At 37.1% G+C, this 15767-nt stretch overlaps 1 non-coding gene across 1 annotated transcript; it reads left to right on the top strand.

The window, feature by feature from the left end:
- The first annotated feature begins 15351 nt into the window (after positions 1-15351).
- Positions 15352-15457, top strand: LOC145637511 (small nucleolar RNA R71). Its single transcript, XR_014114286.1, has one exon. It is a non-coding gene; the product is annotated as a small nucleolar RNA R71 (small nucleolar RNA).
- The last annotated feature ends 310 nt before the right edge of the window (positions 15458-15767 follow it).

Genomic DNA, 15767 nt, shown 5'->3' with positions numbered 1-15767 from the left:
AAACCTTGGTATTAAATTAGTTGAATTTTTGAATGTTTAAATGGTTAATTTTAAGTTGATGGGTATTTTTTGATTAAAATTAGAGATTAGTAACCTTGTAACTAAATTAGTTGAATTTTGGAATTTTTTAATGGTTAATTTTAAGTTGTTTTGATGGGTAATTTTGAATAAATTAGAGATTAGTAACCTTGTTAGTGTAGTAATTTTGAACAAATTAGATGAATTTTTAACAAATTAGTGAATACATAGTTTAACAATTGTTAGTTTGATGAATGATGTGTTTTAGCTTAGAAATACATTAATGAATTGACATGTTATGAGAAAGAAATAGTACATTCATAATATTTAACCTAATTTTTGTTTTTTTTTAATAGATTCATATGTGAATTGAAGCACGAGTTAAGCTTGAGGACAACATATTGAGATCAAGTCGGTAGTTCATAAGTGTACATCCATTATACTTGCTATATTGGTATGAATTATAAACTTTACAAAGCTTTTTCACAATTTGGAGCGAGGGTACTATGATAAAGTTCCCTTTAGAAGGGAATCTTTATCTTAGCCCTAGTAGAACTTCTACTAGCTCTTCCTTTTTCACAATTTCATTACCAAACAATATATGCAACGTGATACCTAAAGACTAAGTTAGTTGATTTTATCTACAAGAATTAATCACGTAGGATTTGAAAAAGTCGTTATTCTTTGTTTAATCATTATTCATGAAAAGAACAAAACAAACAATATTCGCCTTATCTTAAGTGATAAAACAAAAATTAATTATCAAATTATAGTCTTGATTAACAAGAAAATACTATGTGAATTAAATAATTAAAATTTTATTTAAAGTGATCAAATAACACTATTTATTTAATAAAAGTTTGGGAAATTCTCTTTGGTAACATTGTAGTTTTAAGTTTTCTCAGTGGTAAATTGCAAAACAACTTATTATCATTGATAAACTTGAATTTTTTATACCAAAGAGAATAACTATTTTAACCAATTTTCCTTAACCATGGTTAGTTTAATTAATTTTCTAACAATTAATTAAATTTAGAAATATATTAAAAAAAAAAAAAACAATCTCCCCTTCCACCACCAGCCAACTACTGCCACAACCAGCAACCACCGTCCGCATCCCAACCCCCCTCTCTTCTGGCCGGCGCACATCCCCTCCTAGCCGGCGACCCTATCCCCCTCCCTTTCCTTAACCACCACCAACCCAAAACCTCACACCACCGCCCACGATCCTCCTGCCACCGCAACTACATTACAACCATCCTCTAAATCTATCTCCTCCTTTCACGCAACGTCCCTTTCCTGCGCCAGATCGAACCCAAACCCACGACCCAAACCACCGGCGAAAATTAGCGGCGCAAATAAGGATGAAATCAATCAATTTCAATGGCGAAAATCAGCGGCGACGCTTTAGGTTGAAGGCCATGGTTCTAAAAACCTATAGGTTTCGAAGGTGGGGGATTTTGAAGCCAATTAGAGATTTTGATGGTTGGGTATTGGGCGGCTAAGGAATTTCAGATTTCGGGGGTGGTTTCTTGGATTTTCGTGGGGAAGGGAGGTGGGTTTCGGGGAAGGGGGAAAGGTGCGGCGTGGTGGATGCTGGTCGGGGAAGGAGGGCTGGATTTTTGTGGGGAAGGGAGGTGATTTTCGGGGCTGGAGATGCCGATACTGCGCCGGCGAGAGAGGTGGCTAGGCGTCGACGTGGGTTGAGCAGGGGAGTGGGCGCCGGCGTGGTGGATGCTGGTCGGGGAAGGAGGTGATTTTTTTTTGTTTTTTTTTTAAATAAATTAATTTTATAATTATTTTTTAAATCATTTAAATGTAAAAAAAAAAAACCTAACTATAGTTAAATATTTAGTTAAAATTAGTCATTAATGTTACCGTTAGCTTAATATAAGAAATTCGAGTTTACCAAAGATAATAAGTTTTTTTGCAATTCACCACTGAGAAAACTTAAAACTATAGTGTTACTAAAGAGAATTTCCCTAAAAGTTTTTTAAACAATAAAGGAAAAGCGATTTATTTAAGTGTTCAGGAAACTAACCGTTCTTCTTTTATGTTAAATCTTCGTTTAATGTGTTTATGGACTTTTTTTCTTCTTCTTACCTCCAAGGACTTCAATGGATTCCATTAGGATTGGAAAGTATTTGGGAAGAGAGAATAAAAAGTAATATGATAGTAAGAGAAGTTGAGAGGTTAGGGTTTTGAGAATACTAGGGGTTTAATTCTGAATTTTCGGTCTGTTTAGAGCTAAACGAAGAGCCATTTTTATAGGCGTAGGGGCTAGGTTTAGGGTTTTAGAGTCGCGCCGTCAGGTGGCGCGAGAAACTCTTGGAGTCGTGTTGGGTGCCCCGCGCAACTCTTGGAGTTGCGCTGGGTGCCACGCGCAACTTACAGAGTCGCGCTGGGTGCCGCGTGCATCTTAATGAGTCGCGCGCAATTGATTGAGTTGCGCTGGTTTGCGGTTTGCCTTATACGAAAACGCGTTTTTAAAACTTCCATAACTTTCTATTGCAGAGTCGGATTAAGGATTGTGAGATATCATTGGAAAGCTCTGGATGTCTATATTCCAATTCTGTTAGAATTAGGTTAAAATCTATTATGAATGAAAAGATATGGCATTTGGAGTACAAGGGTGTCGGTTTTAGGGCCCGGTTTAGTGTTTTGATCATAATGTCTTTATTTTAACTCGGAATTGGGCTTATAATATACCGTTGGAAAGCTCTTTGAAAGGGATATCCATTTTTATAGTCCACAAACGAAAATATGATGGTTTTTCAATCTGTTTGGCTCGGTTTTCAACAATGTAAGATCCATTGGATCGATTCATTGCATGTGCCACATTTAGTTCCGTTATTAATCAAGTTTAAATATGTATGAGCACGTTTATGCCTAATTAGTAATTGGAAAAGGCTATAAGATTACTTGGTATTACTTCATAATGCATTTCGTAGTCCATGAACACTTCAACTTTGATCTAACATGAAGACCGGATGTTTGTAACATCATCACACTTCTTTTCGGGACAAGAGGCCAAAAGTAGGTGTCTACAATTAGCCCCCACTTTGATCGAGCCTAGAATAGACGATGATCAAAGTAGTAAAGGAAATAAATCCGAGACTCATTCTGTGATGTTCTCAAAGAATAGAGAATCATTCAGAAATTTTAAGGATGTCAAAACGATCCTTGATTTGCTAAGCGTTCGAGACAAGTAGCTATTAAGGCAAGAAAAAGTATTTTCTAGTCTTAGTGCGCTAAAGAATCTAGATTGATCCTTTGCAAATGTAGAACAATTTCACATGTAAAGGTGTTCTGGGTGATGTCATGTCATGAGAAAAAATCAGTTTAAAAAGGATTAAAAGGGGATTATGTCCTCCCAATAATGTCATCGTTGATCTATAGTCCCTTGATACGTCATTGAAACTTTAGCATGATTTTATCAATTTGAAAAGATAATAAAAAGTTTTTCGGCTTTTGCAACTTAAATGTTTGGGCTTTCGCAGCCTAAATGTTTCAGCTTTTGCAACCTGAATAAAGTTCTCGACAATTCTCTTGTAAAAACTCAATACTCGGTGTCCACAAGATAGAAATACATGTCTCGGGATTGGAGGCATATATCCAAATCCAATGAGAGAGAAAAAAATCCGCAACTCTCTCAGAAGTTTTGTCCACAAATGAGTACACCTGTCTTAGGACTGGGGGGCACGTGACTACATAGGTGCGACATCGTTTCGTCGCTCTTTATACAGGGGATGGACGACACCCTAACTATCAGGTAAGCTAGTAAGCTCACTAACTGTCGTTTTTGCTTCAAATCAAGAAGTGTCTGTTCCTGAATGGTTCGGCGTGCCTGTCAACTTGTGAGCTAACGCCTAAAGTAAAGTAATTCTCTACCTTTTAGTTCCGAGAGGTAGATCTCGCAAAGCTGGGGAAGAAGTGAAATTTTACGAAACACCTACGCCATACAATTTTACGCTGTATGATAACGCCTTGCATTTTTACGCTATATGATGACGCCTTCCTTTTTGCAGTGGACATGGAAAAATAAGAAAGGTCGGACATTTATAACGTCAGTACAGTAAAATGATAAACCTGTCTATGGGAGCTTTTACGTAAAGCACCACTACGGGACGTCTTAAGACACTCTTACGAAAAACGTCCAAAACGTTTGGTTAGGGAAGGCATAAAGCAAGGTGTGCATGTAAGATGATACAAAAAACTATCAAAGAAGAAAAGAAACTACTAGATGCAAAGAAATTTTAAAAGATTTCGATAATTCGTGCGTTATTACGTCTAACAACTTACAAAACCGTTGAAAAAATTCAAAACGGATCAAAATCTGAGTACTGGTCTTTTAATTGACCAGTGTCCGTGCGCAACTCAGTAGGTCGCGCTGGCCAAGCGCGCACAAGAAACTGGGTTGTTCTAGGATTCCACGCGCAACTTAATGAGTTGCGCGCAACATTTGAATTAGTAAAAGATTTAGAAAAGCGCAATCTGCAGCTCACTTTCTTCTTCTCCTCGTTCTCCAATTTTGAACTCTTTCCATTTTTTGTTGTTGTTTGAAGCTAAGGAAATTAAATCTTTCTCCTTTTATTCTACTACACTTTGATCTTGGTCAATAAAATGGAGAAATCAAATGAATAATCCTAACAAAAGTTGGGGTTTTCGATTCGATTTGTTGTCATGAATTTGTTTGTTTGTTGTTCTGACATGTTTACGCAATATATTGCAACAAATTTCATGTAAAGTGATAAAGTATTGATCATGTATGAGTATTTCAAGCATTTATATGTTTTTTTTTTATTCATTCTAATTTTGACTTTGTGCTTCATCTTTATTTCTCTTTTTTGCTCACATAGACTATACATGTTAATTTTAATGTAAATTGAAGTGTTTAGAACAACAATTATGCATTAAAAATATAAATGAAATTTTAAACTTTTAATTTATAATAGCATGAATTTGTACTTGCGACTCATATTTTTTTTATTCATGCGTAAGTTGCAAAATTGGCTTTATCAACGATAAAATAACCGATGATTATTATTATTCACTTATAAAACTGTGATTTCAAGATTTGCACAAAACTAGTTAGTTTAGGAAATTCTTGAAGAGATCATCGAACTGGTATAGCTTGATTATATTTCGGGTTCTTAAGCCCCCATTTTACATTTTCGAATGTTGTAGCCCCAGAGTTAGGTGACTTCGATGATTTTCTTGTGTCAATAATTAGACCCTTTCATGTTGATTGAAATGGGTCTAAAAATCCTGTGTTTCTTCTTATTATGATAACAATTAGGATATTGGAAATGATTAAACTAGTATGTCTAAAAAATTTTCGTCTATTCTTGCTACTTTTGAATTCTTCTTTTTTGAGTTCAAATTTTTTGACAACAGGAAAATTAAGGTCGTTATCTAGCTCTCCCTATAGCCAAACCTAATTTGTAAACACTCGACCAACCTAATACAAGTACGTTGTAAGTCAAGGGTCGAACCCAAAGGAATGAGTAGGAACTATGCTATAGTCTATTGTCAAGCTAATTCGAAGAATATTAATGGTTGTGGTTGGTAACTAAGATATCAAGAAGAAAGACAAATCGAGGAATTCATCAATATAATAAACACTAGGGATATAGGTTCCACATGCAAGCTTAATGATTATGCTAATTGATATATCACTCAATTGATTTAAACATTACAAAGGCCAAACAATAGTTGCAATCAAAAGATTCCAAAGGCTATCTCCTATAAGCCAAGCCAGGGTTCACTATGAATGGCTAACAAGGAAAATTACAATCAAATTCAATCAATTAAAGCAATTCTCAAATCAAGGGTTCCTGTCATTGAAATTTGCAATGCAATCTAGACTAATCTTATAGGTTGATCACTCCTAATCTAATTAATCACATGCACAACTATATCAACCAATTCAATTGCAACAATTTAATCAATCAATGACCATCAACTAGAAAAAAATCATCAATCAAGCATGCTTCCCCTTCTCCCTAGAAACTAATCTACTCACAAATCATGGTGTAGTTGAAAGACAAAAAAAATTCAATTACAAACATATTCATTTCAAGCTAAATCAAAAGGAAAATCAATCAATCAACAATTTCTCAAACCTAAATCAAAATCAAAATCAAACATTCAAGCATTAAAGGAAATTGCAATAAAAATAAATTCAAAGGAAAGAAATCTCACAAACTTTCATTGATATGAAGAAGAAATCCAAACTTGATTGAAGCAACGTTGTAATACAAATCAAAATCCAAGAATTTCAATCTCTACTTTCTCTCTAACTTCTCTCTTGTTTCTCTCTCTAAAAACCTAAGCAAATGAAAGATTATATAAAAATTAGCCTTAAAAAGAAATTACAAGAATATTTATAGACAAAGAAGAAATTCTGATCGGTCGCGCCCTCTCAAAGAATATCCTTCGGGCACGGAGAAATGGGTAAGGAACCCATAACTAACTCTGCGAGCAATCTAGGCAAGACCCGCGCCCGCGGCGAAGACCCCTGCGCCCGCGGCTAAGGGGCGGCATATGTCCTGTTCCCAAGTGTAAACAGGGGGGCCGCGGTCTCTCCAAACAAAGCGGTCCCTCTAGAACTTCTGCGCCCGCGGCTAGACCGCGGCCAGATTGCGGAGTGTTCTTGCCAAAAATCACCATTTCCTTGCACTTTTCCTCGCCCGCGACATTTGGCAAATGTTCCGTGCCCTCTCCAAGCAGCTTGCTTCTCCTTTGCTTAGCTCTTTTTGCTCTTGTTGATCCCTTTGTAAAGGCAATTCCTTAAGAACCTACAAATGTAACCAAAAAGGGAAAATAGAAGAGAAAAAGAGCCATATAAAAGGGAAATACGAAGAAAACCACATAAAGGAAAGTAAAACAGGAAGACAGAAGAAATAGAGAAACTAATGGAGAAAAGACCAAAATGATAAAAGAAAACTATGAAAAATAGGGTGTAAACATCCTAAAAAACTACCCTATGAGTGCCATAAATTACACTCATCAAATTCCCTCAATCTACACTTTTGCTCGTCCCTAGAAAAACAAAAGCTAAAAAGGAATAAGGAGGGCTTATTTAGAAAAGAAAAAGAGAGAAAAAGAATATACACTAAGACTCACTAACGTAGGAATCACGGTTGTTTTTAGCTACAGCAAGCCCTTTAAACCCTAAAGTCGCCTATGAGGACGAGTGAGGTCTCGTAAGGGTTTCCTAAGAGCTTAACTCATAACTCTTTGAAATAAAATGTGGCAAAAGTATTAAAAAGAAAAGAAAGTAAATAAAAAATTCTAACAAATAGCTCTTGATAAGGACCTTCACAAACGGTCAAATGCAAGTGAAAGATAACTTTTCTATATGAAATGGGTATGCATGCTTCAAGATATCAACGGTTGATTGAAACATAAGGTATGCCAAGCTTAGAGAACTAATGAGGTGCAATCCACTTTCATCCCAACAAATCTAACCGCGTTCTCCCAATGGCTTTAAATCTTCCCCTAGTAACTGTCTCTATGGTTCCTCGAAGGAACCGAATGAGAGTAAAATTTGAGGGTTCTCGACATCTTGACCTTCCATCCCTTTTCCTTAGGTTTTAACTCATAATGCCCTCCCTCGGTATATGACTCAACCACTAGGTTGAAAGGACTTTCCCAAAGGTTGTAACGTAATGGCAAAATGTTAAGGGTAGGCCTAAAATTTAAAATTTTATGGTATCCCTAATAGTGAAGCAAAGAACGGGCCCTTTCTTAGAATCAAAATCAAGTAGTTACCAAAAAAAACAAACTAAAACCCCAATCTTATTTAAAGCTATATCCACAAGCATATATACAAAAAGCGTAAATGCTTCTCCCCCAAGCTAAAAGGAAGCATTGTCCTCAATGCTTGAAAAGGGCAAAGAATCACATCAAAATATTTTTGAATTTTTTCATTTTCACTTCTTTTTGTGAATTTCCATTTCATTCAAAGCAATTGTCCTTGCCTCTTTAACTTTGGACGGCTTTTTCAATTTTGCATTTATTATGTCCTTCCCGGTTTTTTTTTTTACTTAAGCCGGGTTTTCTTTTATTCACTTGCTATTATTCACAATATATACAAAAGATGAGCTTACTTACAAATAAAACCGATATCCAACTTTTTAGACCACAAACTCCAAAAACATGACCATTTGCTTCACAAAAACAAAAAATTGAACAAAAAGAAACAAAAGGCGCAAAGATCTAAAGATGTGGCTTGAAAAGAAGGGGAAAGGCTCAAATAGATAGCAAGAAGGCAAATGTAAACCCAATGAACTAAAAAGAAAGAAAATCCTAGAAATAAAAAATTACCACCCCAAAAAGTTGCCTTTGTCCATCTTAGTTTGTTAAGTCTCGTGTTTGTGAATTATGAGTCAAGATTCAAGATTAGATATGAAAATGTCAAGGATCCATGCCGCACAATTAAAATATGATGAAGGCTTGAAAAAGAAAATTCCTCACACGGTTGTAGCAAAAACTTACTAAAGTTTTCAAATCCACCAATGGAAGCAACTCTATCTTACTTCAAACCAAAAGAATCCGGCTTCAAGGCCCCAAAAGGTCTAAACTGCTACCTTAGCATACCCTATCATAGAGTCAACCGTGAATACTCTCAAAACATGCACACCGATAAAAACATAGGAAAGCATACATTCAAAGGCAAAATTCCGAATTGTAGAATGTCCAAAGATAAGAGCTAAACAAGCAAAAAGAAAAGTATAGCCTTAAAAATGCAAACAAATTTATTTGAAAGAAAGAAAAGGACAAAAAATCAAAATAAAGAGAGAAAAGCACAAGAATGAAAGCAATCACAAGTAATACCAAATCGTTAAACAAGCGGTCATTCGGCAACAACGCCAATGACCCCAAACACGCTAGGTGTTACAAGACAAACATCCTCGAACTATCAACTCATCCTAAAAATAATCTAAACTAAGCATCCAAGAAAGGTAATGAAGAGAAATAGAAAGATCTCACCGGGAACCAAAGCTATGCTACATAAAACAAGGCGAAAGAGCACCTTTACGAGTCGTCAAAATCCAAAGCATAAGCAATAGAGCACGGTGAGAAATCAAGAACTATATACAAAAAAATTGTTAGTAACTTCAATGCAGAAGAAAAGAAGAAAAGAGAAAATAGAATGCATGAAAGTAAAGAAAAAGCAAATAATAATAATAACAAGAATAGAATCAAATGAGTAAAGGAAGCAGAATCATCAGACTGAAACAGTATCAGTATACAAGATATCAAACCATCATCATCAAGAATCATCATAACAGAGACAGAGAGAAACACAGCAGACAACGATATGCGAAAGAAATAACAAGATCAAATGTCGGGCAGAGAGATCAGCAGAAGTACAACATCATCATCATAAAACCAAAAGACACAGAGATCAATACCAGAAGCATATGAGACTAAGAATGAACTATAAAAGCAAGGGGGAAACAGTGAAGCACAACAACAAACGACATAAAACACCCCCAAGCTCAAAATGGACTACCCTCCTAACTCTAAACCTAAAAACATATAGGCAACAAAGAAACATCATATAAAGCACATAAGAAGAGGGGTAGCCATGGAAATATCACTCCGCACTATGGTAAGGGGTAATTTGAGAACTCCCCTCATTGACCCCCATCATATGACCAGAGCTGGCCATCTCGCTCACCTCCATGGGAGCCTTACCCCTTAACCTACTTTCCCTCCTAATTTTATCAACCTCATAATAATGAAACCAATCATATAAGACCGGCTCACCCGACCTACCCCATCTACCCAAAGTCTCGGGGTCTGGAAAAGGCGAAGGATTAGTCGGATCATATGCATAGTCAGAACCACCGGGCCTCCTATAGTCGTAAGTTACCGGGGTCGTGCCTATTATAGAACTAGGGTGAACATGAGAGCCTTCCTAATAAGGGTAGCAAGGCCTAGGACCCACATAAGGATCAAAAGGCTCCCATTGAGGGACAGGTCCTTATTGGCCCGGGAGATACGGGTAATTCACATAGGGCTCGATCTTCCCCCTCCGAACATGCAAATCGTACAATTGATACATATAATAGTCATACCCAAGATAAGGGTGTTGCATAGATGGTATGGAGTATAACACATTAGTAATAGAATCAAGCTTGGCATGAATGGTTGACAAATCAAAAGTAGAAGGATTAGGAAAGGGGGAAAGAATAGGCATACCTCCCAATTCAATCGGGGGAAGAGAATGAGCATTCATTGAGAAGGCATTTGTTGAGCGGCCTCTTGTAAGGTTCGTCCGTCATCGAATAGAAGGATCAATATCACGCACCTTGGGGCCTCCAAGACAAGAATCTCTCTCCTCAGGTCGGGTAGTTGCCTCTTTACATGGGATTAGGAACCATTCCTTAAACTAGGAAACTTTCCAAATGAAAACATCATCCTTTCTAGTTCAATCGAGGATCTTTTGGTTCAAAAGGGCGGAGATGTTGAGGAAATGAGAGGGAGATTTTTCTCGAGGATCGATAATTGGGGGAAGATCATATAACAAAGTCTTATAATCATCATTAATGCAAAGAGCAAGGATAGAAATCATCCCTCCCAATTGGATGCACCCCGATAGGCTAACTCCATCACGGATATCTAAGAATCGATTGATTAAATGCTCCGTGAAATCCACCACCTCAATCTCAAAGTCGTTTTGGTCGGCTATCCACAACCAACAAAGCTCCTCTCGGGAGATAGATCCCAAAGAGTCCTTGGAGCAAAGAGCGTAAGTAAGGATACGGTTGAAATACCGCATAGCCGGATGAATCACGGAAGCGGACTTGGAAGTTTGAGGGTCATAATTTCCTTCCTCCGAGATACTTCTCCACCAACGTTGATCATCATATCCATGATCACTTGCCATTTTACTATGTGCCGGATAGATACAATGATCCGCATCCTCGACCCAAGGAAACGTGAAATATGAACATAGTTGAGAATCCGTCAATGTGTGATCATTGTTGAAAAGTTGGAAAGTAAAAAATCTTGAGGGATTTGCACCCGGTTCTTGGACAACTTCAAGAGAAGAAAGAAATTCATAGGTCACCCTAGAATAAGTAGAGGCACTCAAATCCAAATACTCTAGAAGATCAAGGCCCTCTACAACAAGGCGAACATCCTCATCTATTCCGAGAAACTTTGTTGTTGCTTGATCGTAGAATCTTTTTGGTCTTAGATTCCTATTGGATAAACGCTTGAAACGATCCCAATGTGATTCTTTAGAAAATTCAATGACGTATGTTTCTTCAACCCCGGGTGGAGGTGGAAAAACATGCCTAGGTTTGCTTGAACTTGATCTTGCCCGCTTCTTGTGACGGAGTGGAGCCATCTACAAGAAGGAAAAGAACTCATGAGCAAAACTTAACATTGTCATATTTAAAGAATAAGCATAAGTAATTGCTCAAGAATCAAGCACAAATGAAATTATCTCAAAATAGAAGCAAGAGATGGCTACATATGAACAATGCCATTAATACAAAATCATGAATTTGAAGCAAGTAAGCATAGATTAATGGAAAAATTAATCATAAGAGACCAAATCATGAATCAAATTGAGCAAAATTATCTCAAGCATTGAATTATCAAAGAGATAAAACCATCATAAAGAATACCCATGAGAGAGAAAATGACCAACAATGGTGATTCAAGTATTCAATCAAATTATACAAATTTATCATGAAAAAGCTTCAATTCAACACTCAATCATCATTCAACATAAATTACAAGTTAAAAGAACTAACAATGGAGCTCTACCATGAAAGCAAATCAAGGGTTTCAAGCTTGAACAATGAGGAAGAAAATGACTAGAAAATAAGAAATTATACCTCAATGAAGCCTTAAAATACTTGCAAATTGCCCAAAATGAAGATGTAAGAACAAATAGAACACCCAAAGACTAGTTCCAAACCTCAACACAAAACTTCAAGAATTCGAAAAAGCCCCAAAATTTTTGAATTTGGGTTAGAAAATCTGAAATTCTTAGAGTTTAAATTCAAAATTTTGATGTGTTAATTATAATTGATGTTGAAATGAAAACAAAAGAGGTGAAATAGGTTTGATTTTTCAAGAGATGATATAGGGTTTTAGGAGTGATTGAAGGTTGGAAAGATGGAGGAATAAGGGGGGGGGGGGTGCATTAAAGTTTATAAGGGGCTAGCGGCTGGTGCGTTCGCGCAGGCCCATGGTGCGTATGCACCAGAAAGCCACGCCCGCGGGTAGTCCGCGACAATCCCGCGGAGAGTTCCTGCTCGATATTTGGAGGTTTTGAGATGTTGACGCCCAGGCCTGCGGCCATCCAGCCCGCGCCCGCGGGTAGGCCCTATGGTGTGTGCGCACCACATGCAGCTCGGGAGGGCTCTAAAATTCATTACCTAATGCTAAAAATTATGCCAAAATCTCCGACCCCTATAGTGCGTGCAAGCGGGTGAGGTATGCGTGCGCACCATAGGGTGATCAAATTTGTTTAAAATCCGGCAAGAATTTAGCAAAAGGTTAGAGAAAACACCCTTAATTATGCTATCGTGTTCGCATTCTCACCGTCGCAATCGAGTGTCATTATCAAGTACTCAAAATTTTCATAAAAAACTATCCAAAATATATTTGAACATGAATAAAAATCAATGGAAATGCAAACACGATAACATATAACCCTAACGAACTCCTTCTTCTAAGCTTAACCAAACCTCATGAAATCTTGAAGTAACACCAAAATTGTTGCAAATTTTCTCGGATCCAATCTCATGGTACCTAGGATCTAGAGAACAAACAGAAATAAAAAGAATAAGAAAAGGTCTCACAAGAAGAAATATAGGAAATTATAAAATAAAAATAAAAAGGTTAGAAAATCAGGTTGCCTCTCGGGTAGCTCTTGTTTAACGTCATATCTCGACGTCCTCCACCAATTAAGGTGGTTGTCGGAGAAACAATGAGTGAACAAAGCCAACAAAAGCACCGTTGAAATACTTCTTGAGACGATGGTCATTGATCTTGAATGGAGAAGAAGAATCTATCATTGAGACCTCTACATAACCATTTGGAAAAACACTCTTGGCAAAATGGGGACCGCTCCATCTTGATTCCTTAATGCTAAGGTGTGATGGAAGAGGTTTCAGCTCAACCATTGGTACATCTTTACCTTCCTTTGAAGTGGTATCTTGCAAAGAATCTTGGCTTGAGATATTCATGCACATATGGTCATCAACTTCCTCGATGTTTCCATGTAGCAAATCCTCACACATTATCATTTCCTTGGTTGGAGCACCTATTTTATCCTTATTCAACAAAACATTCTCAAGAGGATCATTAGAAGTGAGCAAATGTTCATGCATAGAAGACACAACAAGATCAAGAGAATCAATTATCATGTAATTTTCTAAAGAAGAACATGGATACTTCATGCTTTCATTCTCAAGTCAAATTCAATGACCTCATCTCCTACCTTAAGGGAAATTTTTGCACTCTTAACATCAGTCATGGCACCCGAGGTAGCAAGAAAAGGTCTACCAAGAATAATAGAAATGGTAGAATCTTCATCCGTTTTAAGAACCACAAAATCTACCGGAATCACAAACTTCCCTACTCTCAAAGGAACATCCTCTACCTTCCCCTTAGGAATCTTAATTGACCTATCAACCAATTACAAGGTAATTTTAGAAGGCAAAAGTTCCCCTAACTCAAGTCTTTGATAAACTGATTATGGCATTAGGCTAACAGTAGCTCCTAAGTCATATAAGACATTATAAATTTGCATCTTGTTAATGGCACAAGGGATAGAGAAGTTTCCGGTATCTTTCAACTTGGGTGGCATCTTATTCATTATAATTGCACTACAATTTTCGGTCAAGTTGACCGTCTCCACAACATCACAAGTCCTTTTCCCACTCAAAACTTCTTTAAGGAATTTTGCATAGTTTTGCATTTGGGTGACAACTTTGGTAAATGGTAGAGAAAGGTGAAGTTTCTTAAGCATATCAATAAATCTTCCAAATTGTTCATCAAGCTTGTGTCTCATGAACTTTTGTGGATATGGAAGCTTGGGTTTCACAATTTTTTCTCTATTCTCACCTCTCTAGGTGTCTCAATAACAACCTCACTCAAAGATTCACCATCTCTGTCATCCTCTACCAAGACCACCTTGGGGACTTCCTTAGTATCACTCTTCTTAGGAAAACTCTCCTAAAGAACCTTACCACTCCTTGTAATAATAGCATTCACGTGTCTCTTGGGATCTAAGCCTTGGGAAGGTAAAAAAGAAGGACTAGCATGGTCTTTCAAAGCATTGACAAGTTGAAAAATTTGGTTTTCAAGCATATTATTATGAGTCATCATTTCATTGAATTTCTTGTAACTTACGGCCATGTAATTGTTCAATAACTTTGTTTGATCCTCAATTATTTCCTCCAAATTAGTCCAAGAGGAAGATGGTTGTGAATAGGAATTATCACCTTGAGTCTTTGGAGCAAATCCGGGTGGAGGGCCTCTTTAAGCATTATTTTGAAAATTGCCTCTACCTTGATAGTTTCAATTACCCCTATTTAGATTTTGACCATAACCTTGATTATAGTTACCACTACGTTGATTATGATTTCCATAAACTTGGTTTTGATTACAATAATTTTGGTTTTGATTTTTGTTATTATAACCTTGATTGTAAAAGTTACCTCGAGAACTTTGGTTCCCTTGGTTCCTATAACCACCACCTTGGTTATAGTTGTTAAAATTACATTGGTTTTGGTAATTCCTATTCCATTGACCCCTTTAATTATCAAACATTTGCACATTATTTTTATTTGACACATAGTTCACATGTTCACTCTCATTGTTATCAAAATCATCATTACCATTCGGAAAAGCATGAGAGCAATTACTAGCATCATGATCATATGAACCACACACATCACAAAACAAACAACCACTAGGCATGTTACTAGAATAAGGAAGTTAGAAGGAGTACTTTTCCCCTTAAATTGGGAAGGAAGATTTGGAGCTTGGGAAGAAGAACTCTCCAATTTTTCCCTGATTGCAATCCCCTCCATCCCCAACTTCGTCATTTGTGAGGAGAGATTGTTGATTGCATTTAGATGATTAACCGAGTACACCGAAGAGCTACTCTTACTAGTTGAATCCCTCTCACCATCTTGCCAATCTCTATAGTACCTCACAACATCCTTAATGATATCTACCACTTCTTCTTCCGTCCTATTCATGATGGGACCTCCCGCTCCCCCATCAAGGCATGACTTGGCTTGGGGACTTAGGCCTTCATAGAAAATTTGAATAATTTGATAGGTTGGAATTCTGTTGTAAGGACACTCCCTTAGGTAATCTTTATATCTCTCCCACGCTTCATAGATGCTCTCACTTGGCTTTTGTTTGAAACCTTGAATCAAAGCTCTAGCCTCCACCGTTTTCTTTTGTTAATAGAAAAAGGATAGAAATTCCATGGTAACCTAGTACCATGTCTTTAGAGAATTCAGCTTAACCTCCTTGTCTATCCATTCCAAAGCACGCCCTATGAGAGAAAAGGGAAAGAGTTTAGGAAGATGAATTTTCGGGAAACTCCGTACACTATGATAGTATTGAAATATTTTTCGAACTCCTTGAGATGATTTAGCAAGATTTCATGCTTTGCCCCACTAAATTGTCGCCTCTCTATCAAAGTGATCATAGCCGGCCTTATTTCAAAATCACTTGTCGGTATTGTTGGTGGA

The sequence above is a fragment of the Chenopodium album genome, chromosome 6 (assembly GCF_948465745.1).
Source record: "Chenopodium album chromosome 6, dcCheAlbu1.1, whole genome shotgun sequence".
In the NCBI taxonomy this organism is placed as follows: Eukaryota; Viridiplantae; Streptophyta; class Magnoliopsida; order Caryophyllales; family Amaranthaceae; genus Chenopodium; species Chenopodium album.
The sequence above is the reverse complement of the archived record's forward strand: the minus strand, read 5'-3'. Positions and strand labels throughout refer to the sequence as shown.